This window comes from Mus musculus, chromosome 1 (assembly GCF_000001635.26).
Source record: "Mus musculus strain C57BL/6J chromosome 1, GRCm38.p6 C57BL/6J".
In the NCBI taxonomy this organism is placed as follows: Eukaryota; Metazoa; Chordata; class Mammalia; order Rodentia; family Muridae; genus Mus; species Mus musculus.
In genome coordinates, this window is record NC_000067.6 from 63114175 (window position 1) to 63133535 (window position 19361).

At 44.0% G+C, this 19361-nt stretch overlaps 1 protein-coding gene and 1 long non-coding RNA gene across 4 annotated transcripts in view; one reads left to right on the forward strand and one right to left on the reverse strand.

Annotated features, from left to right (window-relative positions):
* The window catches only part of Ino80d (INO80 complex subunit D), a 66467-nt gene extending 66374 nt beyond the window's left edge, over nt 1-93 (reverse strand). For both annotated transcript variants that reach the window (NM_001081436.2, NM_001114609.1), the window contains exon 1: nt 37-93. The gene's annotated coding sequence lies outside the window, so the exon portion shown is untranslated. The remainder of the gene's footprint in view (nt 1-36) is intronic.
* Nucleotides 94-296: 203 nt separating this feature from the next.
* Ino80dos (INO80 complex subunit D, opposite strand) overlaps nt 297-19361 on the forward strand; it is a 43825-nt gene continuing 24760 nt past the window's right edge. Inside the window, exon 1 of one of the 2 annotated variants that reach the window (NR_045915.1) lies at nt 297-370. This is a non-coding gene — a long non-coding RNA (INO80 complex subunit D, opposite strand). Of the gene's footprint in view, nt 371-565; nt 787-19361 lie in introns of those variants that run through there. The other variant, NR_045914.1, reaches the window with a different exon arrangement.

Here is a 19361-nt window from a genome sequence, read left to right on the forward strand (position 1 = left end):
CCCATCCCCCGCCACCCCAGCGCCGGCCCCACTCACCCTTTCATTCTCCGCCCGCGGCCTGGCGTGGGCCGGCGAATCCCCGGCCTCACGTAAGCGCGCTCGCCGCCCGCCCTGCCTACGCGGCCCAGCCCGCCGCCCTACGGGAGCCCGGGGATGTGGGCCGGGCCTGGGGCCGCCTCTGCTTACCTTTCAGCTGCTTTTTTTTTTTTTTTTTTTTTTAATTTTTTTTTCCTCCTTCCTCCCCCTCAACCCCCCCTCCCTCGCCTAGGCTGACAGATCAGAGAGGCGCTGGCAGTGGACTTAGGGAGCTCGGCTGCTACTGCTCCCTCCCTGGGCTTCGGCAAGAGTCTTTCCCTGTCTAACACGAGGGGTGAGGATCATATTTTTATTTTGGAAACTAAAAAGTGCTCCCAGGGTCGGTGATCATTAAGGGGAAATCCCTGAATATACTCTCCAGCCAAGAAGGCAGGGCTGCCCGCCTGCACTAGAAGAGGCAGCAGCCTCCTACAGCACCACTACAGGCACCGCGAGGACATAACACCACAGAGCAGTTCCTCTGCCCTCCGAAACGACAACTTTCCTACCATCTTGGAGGCAGAGGAGAGAGGGGCCAAGGGGAGAAGTGCACCGGCTCCAGCCAGATAAAGTCCAAATTTCTACCTCTCATCGCTGGAAAAAAGCCCATACTTGAGAAAAAGCAGGGAAGAAACAGAAAGGAGGTCGTGTGCTCCGTGGTGGGGAATGTTTCTGCACCTTCTGATGGAAAGAAATCTTTACAAGACACAGGTTTTACGATATTATTGTTTTCCATGTTAACTTTTTCCATAAGGGTGACAGTGGCAGCTTACTTTTTTTTTTCTATTTTTTTTTCTTTTTTTCAGGCTAATAATGATTTTTCTCTATGGCAGGTCCAAGTTCTGTATCTGGTGGCCAGTCTGTAAATTGGCACTTGAGAGACTTAGAGGTCACGGTATTGTCTTTATTTAATGCTCGTTTATGTTGTATGTATTCGTACTTATGGTTTCATGTATTAGAGGTAAGATTTTGTGGTTTTGGTATCTGAGGAACTGAGGCTGCTGAGAGTCAATTGTAAAGAGATGGCTTTTGTCTTCTCTCAGAGCAATGTAAGTAAAACCTATTGACTGCCCAGAAAGGCATAATACAGCTGTTTATTTTTCACGGTGCAAATAGAAGTAGTGTGTATTTAAACTCTCAGGACAGCTGAGCAAGCCAGTTCATCTATCAGCCCAAGAAGAAAGATGACTCCTATAAACCTAGCAACAGATTGAAAGATGCCTTGGATTTTCTTCAAGTAAAATTATTTATTAAGAATTATATCTAGAATTCCATTTCTGTTATTTTCTTTTAGTTTGCATAGATTGATGAATGTCTAGGCCTTTGGTACATTGCATACTTTGCTGCCTGCTTCTTGGAACACAGAATTGAGGGGTAGGCTTCTCTTCCCTAGTGTTGGAATGTTCAGAACTTCCGGTGTAGTGTCAGCCTGTTGAGCGACTTTGTACATTGCAAAGATGTAATAGGTTTACTTTTTTTAAGTGATTTTTTGTTTTATGTACATTGGTGTTTTGCCTGCGTGTATGGCTGTGTGAGGGTTTTAGATGCCCAAGAACTGGACTTACAGACAGTTGTGAGCTGCCATGTGGCACTTGAGCTGGGTCCTCTGGAAGATCAGCCAGTGCTCTTAACCACTGAGCCATTTGTCCAGCCCCAGAATCTCCTCCCTTTCTTTCTTTCTTTTTTTTTTTTTTAATGAACAAACTTTAGCACATAAACAGGATCAAAGAAAAAGTGCACCAGGCATGGAGACAGCCAGCTGCTGCTGCAGCCTGACATGTCCATGGCGGAGGTGTTAGGAGAAGTAGGAACTAGCCAGGCTTTTTGTATGTTGCAAGGGAATTAGGGATGCTCATTTAAAATTCATTGCAAAGCATTTTAGGTGTAATTGATGTTTAAAATGCCTATTTCTGAGTTATAACTTTTTTTTAAAAAATATTTATTTATTATATGTTAAGTACATTGTAGCTGTCTTCAGACACCCCAGAAGAGGGCATCAGATCTCATTAGGGATAGTTGTGAGCTACCCATGTTGCTGCTGGGATTTGAACTCAGAACCTTTGGAAGAGCAGTCAGTGCTCTTAACTGCTGAACCATCTCTCCAGTCTCCGAGTTATAACTTTAAGATGAATTCAGATACTATTTGTCTGGGGAGCTTTATTATCTAAATTTGAATATAAAACCTTCTGTGAGTTTTTCCTCCTTCATTGGTGGGAAAAACTGTGGGCATTAAAATTAACTAGTTCCTCTCACGTTGGAAGTCTTACTTGTGAGGTTGTGTGATATTTACATTTTTAAAAATTTATTAGGTATTTTCTTCAATTACATTTCCAATGCTATCCCAAAAGTCCCCCACACCCTCCCCCGCCCCCAGATATTTACATTTTTGTTGGTTTGGTTTGGTTTGGTTTGTTGAAAGGATCTTGCTATCTAACCCAAGCTGGCCCTGGACTCAGTAGGTAGTTCAGGCTAGCATGGAACTCATAGCTTTTTGTGCCAGTATTAGTCACATCACCCACTCAGCCCAGTATTTGTTCTGTCCCCCTTGGACATAAAGCACAGTGGTCATACAAGAGAGTAAGCGTCCTTTGCAGGTCGCAGTGGACCTGAGAAGCATGTGTGTGGCCCCATGTCTCTCCTCGTGTGTGCCTTCCTTTATATAGCCGGTGATCGCCTCCCTTTACAAGCTGAAGCTGCATTTCATTAAAGTTAATACTTTTTAGGGTTTTGAGGGGAGTGTAGGGGATGAGACAAGGTTTCTCTGTGTAGCCCTGGCTGTCCTGGCACTGTAGACTGTAGACCAGGTTGGCCTCGAACTCAGAGCTCCATCTTAATCTCTGCCTTCCAGGTCCTGGACTTCTTAAAGGCGAGTGCTGCCCACTGATCAGCTAGACACTTTAATGTATGTGTTATTTTATTCTCTCTTCTGTTTGGTTTGGCTTGAGTCAGTCCTACTATGTAGTAGCCCTGGCTGGTCTGGAACTCACTGTGTAGACCAGGATGGCCTTGAATTCACAAAGATCCCCTTGCTTCTACCTCCTGGGTGCTGGAATTAAAGGTGTATACCACTATATCCCCCCACCCCTTTGAAGTTGTTGTTTTGTTTTGTTGTTTTGTTTGAGGAAGCATCTTGTCTGGAGTCCAGGCTGGCCTTGAACTCCCTATGAGGCCCAAAATAGTCTTGAATTCAAAATCCTTTATCCTTCTTCTATAGCCTCTGAAGTGTTATATGCACCATGACATCTTGTTAGTTCTACCTTTTGCTACTAGTGATTTTAGTATTGTAAAAACTGAGTACTTCACTGGGTGTGGTGGCACACGCCTTTAATCCCAGCCCTCGGGAGGCAGAGGCAGGCAGATTTCTGAGTTCAAGGCCAGCCTGGTCTACAGAGTGAGTTTCAGGACAGCCAGGGCTGCAGAAAAACCCTGTCTCCAAAAAACCAAAAAAAAAAAAAAAAAAAAAAAAAAAAAAAAAAACAACAGAGTACTTCATTGTGAAAATTATAGTGACGTTATTAAGAAAATGACAACTATATTCTGTCCTTAAAAGGTCTCTTTTAAACAGTGGTGTATATGTATGGAAATGTAACAATACCCATTATTTTGTATGCTAGCTAAAAAATTAATTTTAAAAAAAATCTTATTTAGACATTGTAGATTTAAAGTAAAAGATTCATGTGTGATTAATGTATTAGAATCTGTCAATAAGTAAAAGAGCCATTCTTGGCAAATAGTTGCTGACAAAATCACCATTTTTTTTTCTTTAAAGAAAGAAAGAAAGCACTGACAATAGAAATTGTTATTCAGGGTTACTAAGATTTTTGTCTTGCAGGAACTTGTTTTGGGGGTTGTTTGTGTTTTCTTTCCTGAGATGGTGTCTCAAGAACCCTAGGCTAGCCTCAACCTATATTTAGCTGGTCCTCTTTTCTCTACCTTTGAAGTGCTAGGGTCATAGATGTATAACACCATAGCTCTGTCTTTTTACTTCTAGACACACAGGTTGACCAGATGTGTGGTCTGGACTCCCCTCTCCCCCTTCCATTGTGAGGTACCATATTCAGCATATTCCAACACTTCTAAAAGCAAGACTCCATACCAAACAGACCATGGTAGCTAATGCCTGTGCTCTCAGTCATAGGAGGCTGAAGCAGGAGGATGGACAGTTCCAGAGACCTTGGTTGAATGGATGAATGGGTATCGTCCAAGCACAGAGTTGCAGTTACTGCAGAGGCTAGGCAGCATATGTGCCAAGCCCCGTGCTGGCTGCTATGGTGCACCGCACAGACCTGAAGTCCATGTATGTTCTGGCTCTATGTGGTAATCTCCCCACCATGACTGGAGGTAAGGGGCTGTGCCTATCAATCTCCACTGTACCCCACCCAGCCTAGACAGCTGACCTCAAAAGCCCGGAAGATGGCAGGTAGGTGTGTGCCTAAATTCTACATTAACATGACCATAGACACTTTCAGTCTAAACCTTACTGTTTTAGAAATGGCCATTTATAGTGTTTCAAAGATTTGGGTTTTATTGTGGTTACTGGGTCTTGAAAGAAACTGTTCCTGAGGTAAGCACCGAATGAAGCAGGCATGTGATCGCTTTAGATTATTTCAGTGTGAAATTTCTGTAAAAAAAATACACAAGTTTAAGGTAGGCATGGTGGCACACATCTTTAATCCCAACAACTGAGTAGATGGAGGGAGACGGATCTCTTCAAGTTCAAGGCTAGCCTGGTTTATATTCAGGAGTGCTCACTCTAGATAGGTAGGTAGGAGGTAGGGAAGTAGGTAGGTAGGTAGGTATCTCTGATTCAAATGTAGTCAAATATAGGCAATCTGAATTCTAACTTATCCACGACTACTCAGACCTGAGAACTGTTACCTGATCTTATGCTAAATAAGAAGGGAGTCTGTCTGAGAGTTGCTGAGAGGGCTGCTGGTTTGTCTGTCTTAAGTCTCCTCAAAGCCCAGCAGGAGCCCTTCCAGAACTAGATGGTCAGTGGCTGTGCTGGAGGAGGCCCCTTTCAGGCTACAGGCAGAGAATGACAATGTCACACATATCAGGGAACATTATTCCTCCTGATGTTAAGAAAATAACTCTCCAACAGAAGTCACATCTTAAGTGATAATTGGGTGGGTTGTTTTGTTTTGTTTAATTAAAGCTTCAAAGTAAGATTAAAGATTGAATTTAGGTAGAATTAGCATTAATAGTCAATCTTTTCTGTAATTTATAACAAGAAAAAAAAAGTGTCCCCAAAGTTATGGTTAGATTAGTTAAATATTGTAGTAAGGAGAGAAATCCATGGAGACCTCAGGATAATAAGCAGGGGTTAGCAGAAAGGTGACACTGTTCATTTCTGTGACATTTCTGGCTAAACAAGCTTTTGTAGACCCACTGGGAATGTAACCACTATTTCCATGGGAAAATAAATTCCAGGTTCCAGACAAGTAATTTAGAGATGTTGTGGAACACAGCCACTAATAAGTTTAGACTTGTGTGCTCCAGAGGCCCCATCGCACCATTGTGATAGATAGCCAGAGTTCAGCAGTAAGGGGAAATGGGGTAAATCGACTCTTACAGATAAAATGAAGATTAACTATGATCATAGCTCAGAAGAGAAGACTGTCAAAGACCGAAACCACCATAGCACAGAAGAAAGGGGAACCCCAGTGACTCAGATCAGATCGTCCCCCTTACTCTGTATGTAGTGCTGCTCCTAGGTGTCACATGATATAATAGATATTTGTGCTTTGTTTTATTCTGTTTGTTTTGTTCTAGTAAGAGAGACAAGGCCTCAGACTAGTCTGGAATTAACACTGTAAACCAGACTGGCCTGGAAACTGTGGCAGTCCTTCAGTCCCAGACTCCCAAGTGTTAGGATTACAGGCATTCATTAGCCATCATGTCTGGCTTTATTTTAGACTTAGAACCAGAAGGAGGAACAGTGCAGTGGCTCACTTGCTGCACTACCCTGGCAACCTGGTTCAATCCCTGGCCCCCAGATAAAGGTGATAGGAGAGGTCTGACTGCACCAAGCAGCCCTCTGACCCTCACATGTGCATGCACCGTGGAACTCAGGCCGCTGCCACACGATAACGAATAATTCTCTAATCAGAATAGGAAAGTGATGAGGCCAGAGCCTTCTGTTTGCCTGCTACTCTACTGCCTCTTGTTGTGCCTCCATTTCTGACTTAAGGTGACAGGGCAGAGCGTTGCCCAGCATACCCAAGGCCTAGAGTTTGGTCCCCAGCCCTAGTTTAAAAAAGGCTTAATATAGTGTGTCTGCATGTGCTTCTGGACTAGATCAAAAACAGTGACAGGAAACACTGCTGCTATGTTGATAAAATGTGTGGCATCACCACACATGAGATAGATAGATACACACACACACACACACACACACACAGTTGCTGGCAGCACTAAATACATCCATGGGAACTTGTTGGCTAATCAGGATATGTCCCACCTAGAACATCTCGTCAAAATGTAGTGTGACCATGCTATTATATTAAGATCACCCTGTAAAATAGACATGAAGGAGCTGACAAGATGCATGGAATCATGGGGGCGGGAGATGCAATGCAAAGTTTTTTTTTCTTGTGGAAAATCAAAATAAATAGGTGTTGTGTGTTGTAGTTTAACTGTGAAATGCCACACCCTATCTTACACTGGCCTTTTTTGCCCACTGATGACCTTGTAGGAAGTGATTAGATGATAAGGCTTCAGGATTTGTAGATGGATTGATCCACTGATAGTTGATCGTCTGATGGCATTGTTGAGTTCTGGTTGGAAGAAGTGGGCCACTGATGTGTGCCTTTGAGAAATGTATCTTGTTCCCAGCAGTGCTTCTAGGTTCCTGCTTCCTGGTTGCCTGGAGGTGAGCAGCTTTACTCCTGTATACTCATCTGCCATGATGCTCTGTCTCACCATGACCTAGAAACCTCTGACACAGTGAGCCAAAATAAATCTGCCCACCCTTTCAGTAGTTTCTTTCTGGTATTTGGCACTTCAAAGGAAGTCTAAACACAGCTGAGTTGATACTAAAGTCCATAAAAGAAGATTCTTTTTTTTTTTTCAAGATTTTTATTTAAATGAGTACACCATTTCTGTCTTCAGACACACCAGAAGAGGGCATCAGATCCTGTTACACATGGTTGTGAGCCACCATGTGGTTGCTGGGAATTGAACTCAGGACCTCTGGAAGAGTAGTCAGTGCTCTTAACCTCTGACCCATCTCTCCAGCCTAGAAAGAAGATTCTAAACATTGTTTACCCATGAGTCAAAAAGAATGTGTGGATCTAGAGAGAGATGTGTAAGAAAGAAGGAAGTGCTGGAGAGAGAGAAGGAGAAACGAAAAGTGTCAGGGGTGTTTTGTTTATGTTTTTTGCTTTATTTGGAGACAGGCTCATATAGCCCATGATGGCCTAGAACTCTGTAGCCAAGGTTAGCCTTGAACTTTTGGTCCTTTTGCCTCCATGTATAGACTCCTGGCATTTCAGGCATGAACCAACATAGCCAGTTCATGCAGAACTGATTGATGATAGGACCCTATCTCCCCAGCAAGTCCCAGTCAAAATACCTTATTTTAAATATTGACGCAAGTGGATTTAAAGGGTAACTTTTTTTTTCCCCAAGTTTTGTTGTCACTATAGATGGCTCTATACCATAACAAAAATTTTATAAGCCTGTCTTTCGTTATACAAGTTTCCTTTAAATCATTGGGTGTTTGGGGGTGGCAGATGACAACACATGATGGGGACCCAACCTTTCAACTGATTAAATAAAAGTCGATCTTCCCACAGTCACGAACCATCTCTGTGTCCACAGGAGTTGTGTGTCTGTTCTAAATGTATGAGGGGCAGTTATGTAATTTACTACCAACAGAATTTATCCTTCAAATGTCATGTCGCAACAATGGGTCACCTCCGTTTGTGGTAGGACACACAGGTGCTTCCTGTTGCCCTGCCCAGGACGATGTTAACATCAACCTCAGAGAAGGCCGTTGGACCAGCCTGGAGCCAAATAGTAGCCACTGTGTCTGTATTGAGGAGGTAGGGAGAACTGTTTCTTAAAATGTATTTATTTGTTTCTGGTTTTGAGAGAAGATTATCACATTATATGGCTCTGGGTAGCCTGATACTGTGTACCCCATGCAGGCTGCAAATCACAGTAACCCAACTTAACTTGACTAACACTGAACCCAGAGGGAAGTACCACTGTGCCCAAGAACAGGATTGGAGAGCTAGCCCAGCATTAAGAGCACACCAAAGGAATCCAAGCACTCACATAGTGTCTAACAACCGTCTATAACTCCAGTTCCAAAGGATCCAACACGCTTTTCTGACCACTGTGGACACCAGGCAAGCATGCAGTATACAGACATACATGTATGAAAAACACCTATACTCATAAAATATAAACAAAATTTAAGAGCAATAAATCTGAGTGCTTTATACAACAGTAGTTACTAGTGGTCAGGTAAGTTATCACAAGTAAGTGTGTCGACCCCTGAGATAAACTAAGAAAACAATTCATGGCAGCCATAACGGTGCACACTCATATCCCAGTATGAAAGAGGCTGAGGCAGGCTAATACTGTGAGTTCAGAAGTTCAAGACCAGCTTGGCCAACATAGTGTAACTCCGTGTCAAAGTAAGAAGGGCTGAGGATGTAGTTCTCTTGGTAGTGTGTTTGCCTAGCGTGCATAAAGCCCCAGCACTGTATAAACAGAGTGTAGCAGTCTGTACCTATAATCCCAGCCGCTAAAGGCAAGATCCAAAGTTCAAGGTCATCGTCAGACACACACACACACACACACACACAGAGACTGTTTCAAACTATGTGGGGTTGGGCGTGGGAGAAGGAAAGTAGAATGGTGGGATGCCATTCTAAGAAACACCATGTAACTGTTCTCACAGGCCATTTGTCTTTTTGTTGCTACTGTTAGAAGGAAGTTTCTGTGTTCTTCAGATCAAATATGTATGTGTGTATACATAAATATATAGAGTACATATGTATTCCAACATGGGATCTTCATTTTCTGCTGGAGGAGTATGCTACTATTCTCTTTCGCTTCAAGAATATCTTAGCTGAGATGAGAAAAATTAAGATTCTTTAAAGACATATTTATTTTATGTGTCCGAGTGTTTTATCTACATGTATGTAAATGCAAGTGCCCTCAGAAGCCAAAAGGTGCTGGTGCTGGCTCCTGAGGCTGCAGTTAGAGTAGTTGTAAGGCAAGGTGTGGGTGCTGGAAACGAAACTGGGTCTTCAACCAGAGCAATAAGGAAAAGTGAATGATTCTTTTAAGCAGGGAGGAACAATTTGTGTATTTATCATTCCATTTGCTGAGCTCTTTGCCCAAACAATATTTCTAATACTGTTGGTCACAGTGACACATGCTTGTCTGTCTGTAGTCCCAAATTTTCTAGAGACAGAAGCAACAGACCTCTACAGCCCAAGAGTCTGAAGTCTGTCTGGGCAATAGAACAAGACCCAGAGAGGAGGGAGGGAGAGGAAGAGAGAGAAAGAGCGAGAAAGCAAACCGCATGTAAGCATTCTGGACATGTGTGGGGTTTCTCATTTCAACCAATTCTCCCAACTCTCTGGTTATATAACCAAGTGTCCTACAGCTCAGTCAAAACTGACGCTGTGACACCAGTTACCAGGGCTTATTATCAGACCCCACAGGGTTAGTGGCTCAGTCACACAAGACAACCCTCACTTCAGGTGCTAGTTCCTAGTATCAGGTCCTCAGGCTACCCCAACTAACATCCCACGTGGCCAAAGTGAGGTTGTCCTACAACCTCTAGTTTAAAGATTAGCTAGAACTCATTATACAAACAGCAACACTCCTGGTTTATTACAGAGTCTAACCCTGGAACAACCAAATGGAAGAACAAGATGGCCAGGACACTGTGGAGGTGCTGGAGAGGCACGGGGTTTCGGTGTCCTCTCTGGACACATCACCCTCTGAGCTCAGGTGTGTGGCCTCCATCCTGGAAGCTTCCATACCCTGGCATGTGGGATACTGATGGCCAGGCACGTAGACATGCTTAATTATTAACTCCATCTCCTCCCCTCTTCCTTCCCCGAGGCCATGGGGTAAGCAAAGCTTCCAGGCCTCTGATCCAGGTTTGGTGTGTCTGGTCTCCAGTTATTCCTAAGTTGTTTGGGGCAGGTCAAGAGTCACTCATTAGAAAGATACTCTTTTGACCCGGGAATTCCAAGAGCTTTCAGAAGTCTGTGGACCAGGGACAATGGCCAAATATCAGCACAGGAGGCACACACATCTGTCATCTGGAAGTTATGTGGACCAGAGAGGCTTTGTGTCAGGAAGCAAGGATAAAGAGCATGGATACGTTTCTTATACAATATATACAGACACACTATCTTGAAATAAAGCAAGAAGCAGTCATCTAGCGCTGGGACTGGAGAGATGGCTCAGTGGTTAAGGGCCTAGATTCAGTTCCCAGGACCACGCAGAGGCTCAGTCTGTAACCCTAGTTCCAGAGGCTCTAAGGGGGGGGGGGGGGAGCACAGTGATGATGACACTGTTACGTCTCCTACCCATAATGGACTAGTAACGCTTTTTTTAAAATTGCCTTGCAAATGTATTAATTGCCCTAATTTTCACTTTTGGATTATTCTCATTAACAGGTACTCTTTTTTTTTTTTGTTTTTTTTGTTTTTTGTTTTTTGAGACAGGGTTTCTCTGTGTAGCCCTGGCTGTCCTGGAACTCACTCTGTAGACCATGCTGGCCTCGAACTCAGAAATCCACCTGCCTCTGCCTCCTGAGTGCTGGGATTAAAGGCGTGCACCACCACACCTGGCTCTCTATTTTATTTGTGTGTGTGTGTGTGTGTGTGTGTGTGTGTGTGTGTGTGTGTGTGTGTCCTTGGCATGTGGAGGTCAAAGGGTAACTTTAAGGAGTCATTTTTTTCCCACCACATAGGAATCCCATTCAGGTGACGAGGTCTCTGTCTTTCCCCACTGAGCCATCTCACCAGCTATTGGCTAAGAGTATGTCAGCACACTACAAACACTTTTGTTTTAAGAAGGAAAATCTTTTACTGGGTCTCATGGCATATACTTTTTTTTTTTTTGAGACGCGTCTCACTATGTACTCTGGGTAGCCTCAAACTTGCTATGTAGACCACACTGGCCTGAAACCCATGCCTCTTGCCTCTGCTTCCCCGGTGTGGCATGCACTTTTAATCGCAGCTCAGAGGCAGAGGCAGAGGCAGGTGGATCTCTATGAGTTTGAGGCCAGCCTGGTCTACTTAGTGACTTCCAGGCTAGCCGGGGCTACAAAAATACAACAAAGAAATGCTTTCTTTTCAATTACAGATAGTGAGTATGTGCAGGTGAATGCTGGTGCCCTCAAGGGTCAGAATCCCCTGGACCTGGAGTTACAGGAGATTGGGAGCTGCCCTGTGTAGGTCCTGGTACTGAATGAGGCCTCTGCAAGTGCAGCAGGTACTCTGAACCACTGAGCCATCTCTCCAGTCCCTGTAAATACTTTTCATCTTAACATCTGGAAGGACCAGCAAGATAGCTCAGCAGGTAAAGACACCTGCTACCAAGCCACATGGCAAAAAGAAAACCAACTCCTCCTGAAAATTGTCATCTGACCTCCACTTGTGTGCCACGGTGTACACACACAAACACACACACAAGATATAACTGGTGTGTTCCTGTGTTTTGTTAGCTGTCTATCCTCAGAGCTCCTCAGTTTCACACTCTTTCCTTCCCAGCGACTCAGTCCTTCCTGTCTTTCCTGACCTCAGCACTCCGGAAGAATACTGCTCTTAATTTGATAGAATTGGTACTTTGGTGTTTTTCCAGTGTTTTTTGTTTGTTTGTTTTCATGATTAGATGAAGGTTGGTATATTTTTTGCAAGAATCTCAGATGTAATGACCTGTAGGTGATGTCAATGTATTATTAATAAGTATATCATTTTCTGTCACCTCCATAACAAGTTACCACAGATTTGCTGTCTGAAAGCAACACCCATTTCTTATCTCAGCTTCTGGTGGTCAGAACTATGAGTAACTTGTGCAATGCTAAAAGTTCCTCTGTGGGTTGGACAGCCTTCTCATCCAGGTTAGGTACTTGCCCGTTCCTTTCTCTAAGCTACTAGGAGATATTTCCATAGGATTGCCACATGACCGCCATCTACAAAGGCAGCAGCTGTTCCTGCAAGCAGACCTCACACTTTCCCTACTTCTAGACTCAAGTCTGAAATGTTGCATAAAGTTGGGCATATGGCACATCCCTGTAATCCCACCGCCTGGAAGGCAGCCTGAAGTTAAGGACTGCTGCAAATCTGAGTCCAGCCTAGAGTACAAACTGAGACCACAATGCGAGACCCTATTTCAAAGAAAGGAAGAAGATGGGGAAAGAGGAAGGGAGGGAGGGAAAATGGTTGTTTTCACTGGTGGTGGTGAGCCACCCAGTGTTGGTGCTGGAACTGAACTTGAGTCCCCGCAAAAGCAGTACAAGCTCTCAACCACTGAGCCGTCTCTGCCACATGGCTTTATTTTTTTATTTAAAAAAACAAACAAACAAACAAAAAAGACCTAAGAAAACAAAAAAAAAGAAAAGAAGAAAGAAAAAAATAGAAAAACAACAACAAAAATAACCCTATTAATCATAAATGGAAAAAAACAAGTTTGTAGTGGAGAAAGCAGCATTTTAACTAGTGGTCAGTGTTATCATCACTAGCAAGGTTGGTAAAATTCTGGTTGCCCTGTATAAGGATGATGGGTGGCTCACAACCATCTGTAATCCCAAGTCCATTGGATCTGACACCCTCTTCTGACATCCTTGGGCACACATATAATATCCATTCAGGCAAACACGCACATTAAGCAAAATCACTTTATTCTGAGTAAGTCACAAAAACATCACTGAGCTGGTAAGAAGAAGCCACTTAAGCCCAGTTCCAAACTACACATCTTGGTGAACTTCTGTATAGTTACAGTGGTCATTCTGAAGAAAAGGGGCTTTGCTTAGGACTTTACACATTTTATTTATTTATTTATTTATTTCAAGACAAGGTTTCTCTGTATAGCCCTGGCTGTCCTGGAACTCACTCTGACCAGGCTGGCCACAAACTCAGAAATCTGCCTGCCTCTGCCTCCCAAGTGCTGGGATTAAAGGCATGCACCACCACTACCCAACAATATTTATTTTATGTATATGAGTACACTATAGCTGTCTTCAGACACACCAGAAGTGGGCATCGGATCCCATTACAGATGGTCATGAGCTACCATGTGGGTGCTGGGAATTGAACTCAGGACCTCTGGAAGAGCAGTCAGTGCTCTTAATTGCTAAGCCATCTCTCCTGCTCAGGGCTTTATACTTTACTACTAACTACATTTTGTATTTAATCTTGGGGTTCTTGCATAATTAAGTTTTTTGAGGGAGATATTTGTGTCTATGCAAAGGTTCTGTTTCTCTACAATATGTCTCTTTTCTTATATGACATCACTATATGGTCCTTTCTTCTATGTGCTAATTATGTGCGTTCTGCTTTGTCGTGGAGACTTGCCTCTGATGCTCAGTCTGTTGTCAGCCTCCCAAATGCTGAGGTTACAAGTACATGTCTCTACACCTACCTTAAATTATCACAAGTTTAATTAATGGCCTAAGCCAACACAAAGTGTATTGTCTTGTCATTCTGGAAACAAAGCTCCAAAATAGTATTTACTTGGCTAAAATGACGCCATCAGTAAGAGGTGTGGTGACCACCAGCCACCGTGCATACTCTACTACAGCACACACGGTTTATGCTGGCATTTGGTGGGAGGCTATTCTAGTCAACACAACAGCTAGTCCTAGCCAGACAGACCACATAGTTAGCCTCCATCTCAAAACACGCAAACAATAACAGAGAATCTTAGGAAGGCCCCACTGTACCCGGAGACAGCCGGGATAACCCCAGCCTTTCTCCTGTCTTCATCGTGACTAGATTCTCTCTCTCTCTCTCTCTTTTTTTTTTTTTTTTTTTTTTTTTTTTTTTTTTTTTTTTGGAGACAGGGTTTCTCTCTATAGCCCTGGCTGTCCTGGAACTCACTTTGTAGACCAGGCTGGCCTCAAACTCAGAAATCCACCTGCCTCTGCCTCCCAAGTGCTGGGATTAAAGGCATGCGCGCCACCACGCCCGGCTTGACTAGATTCTCTGGTCTCTTTCTGACTCTGATCTAGATGGCTTGCTCTAAGGTCTCTGGTTCTGTTAGGCCCACTTGGATAATGCAGGGTCATCGTCCCCATTTTAAGAAACTTAATGTATTAACATGTACAAAATGTCTTTTGCTCTGCAAGCCTGTTCACAGGTCCAGCCAAACATGACACCCTTGAGAGGCACTACTCTGCTTCCCACATGAACATATTTGGACTAATGAGACAACTGACCACTCTGGCATAAAGCTGTTTTGTTCTGCTTAAGCTCAGGCTTGCACTGTGTCATCATGCCCTGCTTAGAAAGTGATTCTTTTGGTTCTGTAGATTAAACTAGGGATTCATTCCTACATGGTAGTAAGTACTCTACACTGAGAATAAGCTCCACGCTCTTTTGCTTGTTTTTCTTTAAATAGGGTCTCTGTAGGGATGACCTTCTGCCATCTGTTTCCACCTCCCAAGTGCTGGGATCCCAGGCATGTGCTGTTATACCCCATGCATGTGGTGCTGGGAACCGGACTCTGGGCTTCATACATACAAGGCAAACGCTCTGCTGGGCACCTCTACCTTGTTGATTGTGTTTTGTTTGAAGACAGGTTTTCACTCTAGTCCAGATTACACTAGAACTCCCGATGGCCTCAAATTCACAGTAATCCTCTTGACTCAGCCAGCCAAGTACTACGATCCTGTATATTAATCATGACCATGCCTGGTGCTTTTAAAAAAACTGTATGTGTACACTTGTCTAAATCCTTAATAAAAGCAAATGTCACTCATTCCCCCCTGGCAGGACACTGGTTTCAATTCTGTCCTCCAGCAACAGTGAAAACTGTCGACCCATCTGTCTGTCCCCCTCTTTCATGTTTGTCAGTGGCACAGATTTTTACCCAGCTGTAAAAGCAATGATTCTCATCCACCCCACTGTGCTGCTCTGCTGTATAAAGAGTGGTTTATAAACCCCTACACGCATCTCTGCCTGGGAATTACATCTTTAAAGCCACATACAGAAAGTTAACAATCTAAGCCAGGTGCAGTCATGTGTGCAGGTGGCTGCATTGACCCGGGAAGCCAGCACAAAAGGTTCACGTAAGCTGAAGATCTCCAAGTCACACTAGGCAGCATAGTAAGATCCTATCTCAAAAGAAAATCACTTAAAAACAAATAAATGTTCTCAGCATACTCTTGGCTATAATGCATTTTTATTTTTTATTCACTTATTCATTAAGTAAATGTTTATTGAAGATCTGACTCTGAAAAAGCACTGTGGTAAATATTGGTGGCAAACAGTAAGATGTAATAAATCATAACTTAAAATATAGAAAAGCCGCTTTCAGTAGCTTAATCTCAGGATCATTGGAGTAGATAAAGTAACCTTCCTATGAGTGTTGCGGCCGCCAGCAGCTCGCAACGTGAACGGTTCGACTGATATGGCTACTCGAGCTGTAAGAGAGGAATCTAGACGGGGCGAAAGAAGAAATGGAGCTAAGACAAATTCATTCTGATCAAAGTTCAAATTTTATTGTTGCGACACTAGTTATGAAGGAAGGGGGAGGGGACCCGATTCCCGCCGAATAATCTCTGGTCCAGTAGAAAGTTGAGCACGTGTGTGGCTCCGCAGGTTCCAGCAGTGGGCGTGGCAGAACGAATGAGCAGGAAGCTCCACCCCTGAGCAAGCAGGTTTCAGGCTGGGGGAGGGGAGACTACATATGAGCAGTTTTAAAAGTCAAGTTCCCCCCTCGTTTCAACTGACTAGAAACAGGGTACCTGGTGTAAAGCACTGTGTGCAGACAGGGGTGGGGGTGGGCAGTGGGAGACAAGGACCAGGAGGACCCAATGCCAGCCTAGAGCACGGGAGATCCGCTCTCACAAACAGTAGAGGCTAGCAGCAGGTAACGGGTCTGGCTGTGCAGGCCTGGATACCTGAAGCCAATAGATAGAAGTTCACAAATATAGGAGAGAAAAATATAAGAAATCAGTCTTTTTCAAAAGAGTTCAAAGACAGCCTGGACTATGTAGTGTGCCTCTGCACACACACAAGGAAGTCGTTTAAGGCTTTCTATTTTAGTACTGACCTTTACAGTGGTCGTATTAGAAATCACCCTGGGACTAGAGAGATGGCTCGGCCCTTGCTGTTGTTGCAGAGGACCCAGTTCAATCCCCATTACCCATATGACAGCTTACAACTGTCACACAACTCCAGTATGTTCTAGGAACCAGTATGGTCTTCTGAACTCAGAGGGCATTAGGCATGTACACATACATGCAGAGAGAGCACATAGAATAAACTAAACTTTTTTTTTCTATAGCCACAGGATTTTCTCAGTGTCCACTTTCATTCTCTGAAGCTTGTTTTAAATTTTATGTGCATAGGTGTTTTGCCTGCATGTATGGATGTGTACCACATGAGTATCTGATATCCTTGGAGGCTCAGAAGAAGGTATCAGATCTGCTGGAACTGGAGTTACAGACATTTGTGAGGGGCTGTCACGTGGGGGCTGGGAACTGAACCCGAGTCCTCTGCAACATCACCCAGTGCTCCACTGAGCAACTCTCTAGCCCCCACTCTCATTCTTTTTTACAGATCAGACTCTTGTGGATGAATCTGTGGTTTAGTTCTGTAATCCAAGGTCCTCAGGAAATGAGGCAAGGAGGTTCTAAATGTCAGGCCAGGCTTTGTGAGATCCTGTCAGAGAAAATCATTTTAGAAGGGCTAGAGATACAGCTCAGAGGCAGAACACATCTAGTTTGGGAGAGGCACTGAAGTACCCCAAGAGGACCAAAGGAGAAGGGAAACCAAAGTGGAGTTCCTACAGCCATCCCTGGTGGTGTGCAGGTACATGCATTATCACTCCTGCACTCAGGGGCGTGAGACAGAAGGAAGTGTCACAAGTTCTGAGGACTTGCTATGGAGCCAAGGATAACCTTGAATTTTTTTTTTTTTTTTTTGGTTTTTTTGAGATAGGGTTTCTCTGTATAGCCCTGGCTGTCCTGGAGCTCACTTTGTAGACCAGGCTGGCCTCGAACTCAGAAATCCACCTGCCTCTGCCTCCCGAGTGCTGGGATCAAAGGCGTGCGCCACCACACCCGGCTCTTGAATATTTTTTAAAGCGTTTTAATTTATTTTGTTATGAATGTTTTGCCTGCATGTATATTTGTAGGCCATGTGCATGCCTAGTGCCCACGGAGGTCAGAAAAGGACACTGGGTCCCTAAGATTGAAGTTACAGATGGTTGTGAGCTACCATGGCACGCTTTGCTGGGAATCAAACCTGGGTCCTCTGGAAGAGTAGCCAGTGCTCTTAACCACTGGACCATCTCTCCTCCCTCTAACTCTGAGGACCTGGAATTATAGGCGCTGTATTACCAAGCCTGGCTGATGCTTACTTACGACTAAAGATGGCTTCCAGAGCCTTGCGCGTGCTCTGAAAACACATGGCCGACTGAACTACTTCTCTAGACACTACTTGGTGACATTCGACGTACTTGGATTAGTAAGGCACTCCTTTGTGAGGACACTTCCAGAGGAGCACCAGCTCCTACGTGTGGAAGAGGACCCGCCTTCAACGTGGATGGCTCCACCCAGTGTGTGGATGGCTCCACCCAGTGTCTGTGGGCCAGAGGAATAAAGGAGAAGAGGAAAGAAGCCATTTCTCCTTCGGCTTCCTGGAGGCCATGAAGGAAGAGCACTGTCCCACCACACCTTCCCAGATACAGTGGACTGGAAACAAAATCAAAATTGAATTTTCCTCTTTAGTTGTTTCTCGGGTATTTTTGTCACAATGATGAAAACGTCTAACAAAATGATAGTAGCTTATCAACCATAGAACTAGAGTTTCCATTTAGAGAACTGATCCTGCGGCTTTCTCTCTGAGCACATGAATGATGGATCTATCACCGTGTTGGCACCCAGTAAGCAGTACTAGATGTCACGATGTCTTCAAACTCGTTCACAGCTTAGTGATTTCTCCCAGCTTTGGCAGAGTTGAAAAACTGTAATTTCAACAGACAGAAAATACACAGGGTGAAAATCTCAGAAATAGACTAAGTGCCACACAGACTTAGATTTACATCAAAATCCTGCTAATATGCAGAGGCGTTTTTTGAGACAGGGTGTCAAGTGTCCTAGGCAGGCGTCAAGCTTGCTATGTACTTGAGGAACAAATGAACTTTGATCCTCCTGAAAGTTGGGAATATATACCACCATGCCCAGTTTTAAGCAGTAGCTAGTGTTTGAACCCAGGGTTTCCTACATGCTAACAAGCACCCCACCAGCTGAGCCTAGAACAGCTTTCATATTTGCTTTATTTCTACACAGGAGAGCGTGTTTCCTATATGGAAACCTGTTTTCCTATTTTAGGACCTCAACAGTATAATGTTTTTCTTTTCTTTCTTACCTCTCTTTGATTTGTTTTTACTCTCTTTGAGACAAGGTTTCTCTGTGTGGGCCTGGATGTTCTAGAACTTGCTCTGTAGACCAGGCTGGCTTTGAACTCACAGAGATCCTTCTACCGCTGGAATACTGAGACTAAAGGTGTGAGCTACCACATGCCTCATGCTCTTAAAACCAGTCTCCCAGTCCTACCTGTAACTTTTCTCTTAATGTGTTTGCATTTGGTGCACTTGTGTATACACATGTGTCCAGGGGTCAAGGAGTACATGTGTGTATAAGCATGCACATGAAGGCCTGGGGTTGATGTTAGGGCTCTTTTACCTTGCTCAGTAAGGTCAGGTTTCTCAATGAAATCTAGACCTGGTGATATGGCTAGTCTTGCTGGGCTCTGCTCTGGGGATCCTGTCTCTAGCCTTCTGAGGCAGGTTACAGGTGGCTACCATATCCATCCAGCTTTTATGTGGACTCTGGAGATCTGAACTGGGGTCCTCATCCTTTTGTGGAAGTCTTAGTCATCTCCCAGGCCCAATCCTACATTAAAAAAAAAACAAACCAAAACCCGGAATGAGTAGGGTGTGGAGGCTTTGTCTATATTCTGAGTAAGCAGCAGCTGAGGTAGGAGAATTGATAAGAACTCAAGGTCAGCTTGAGCTACAGAATGTGAACCTTCTTCAAAAGTGGAAACGAATTAAGGTGGAGGAGAGGGGGAGGA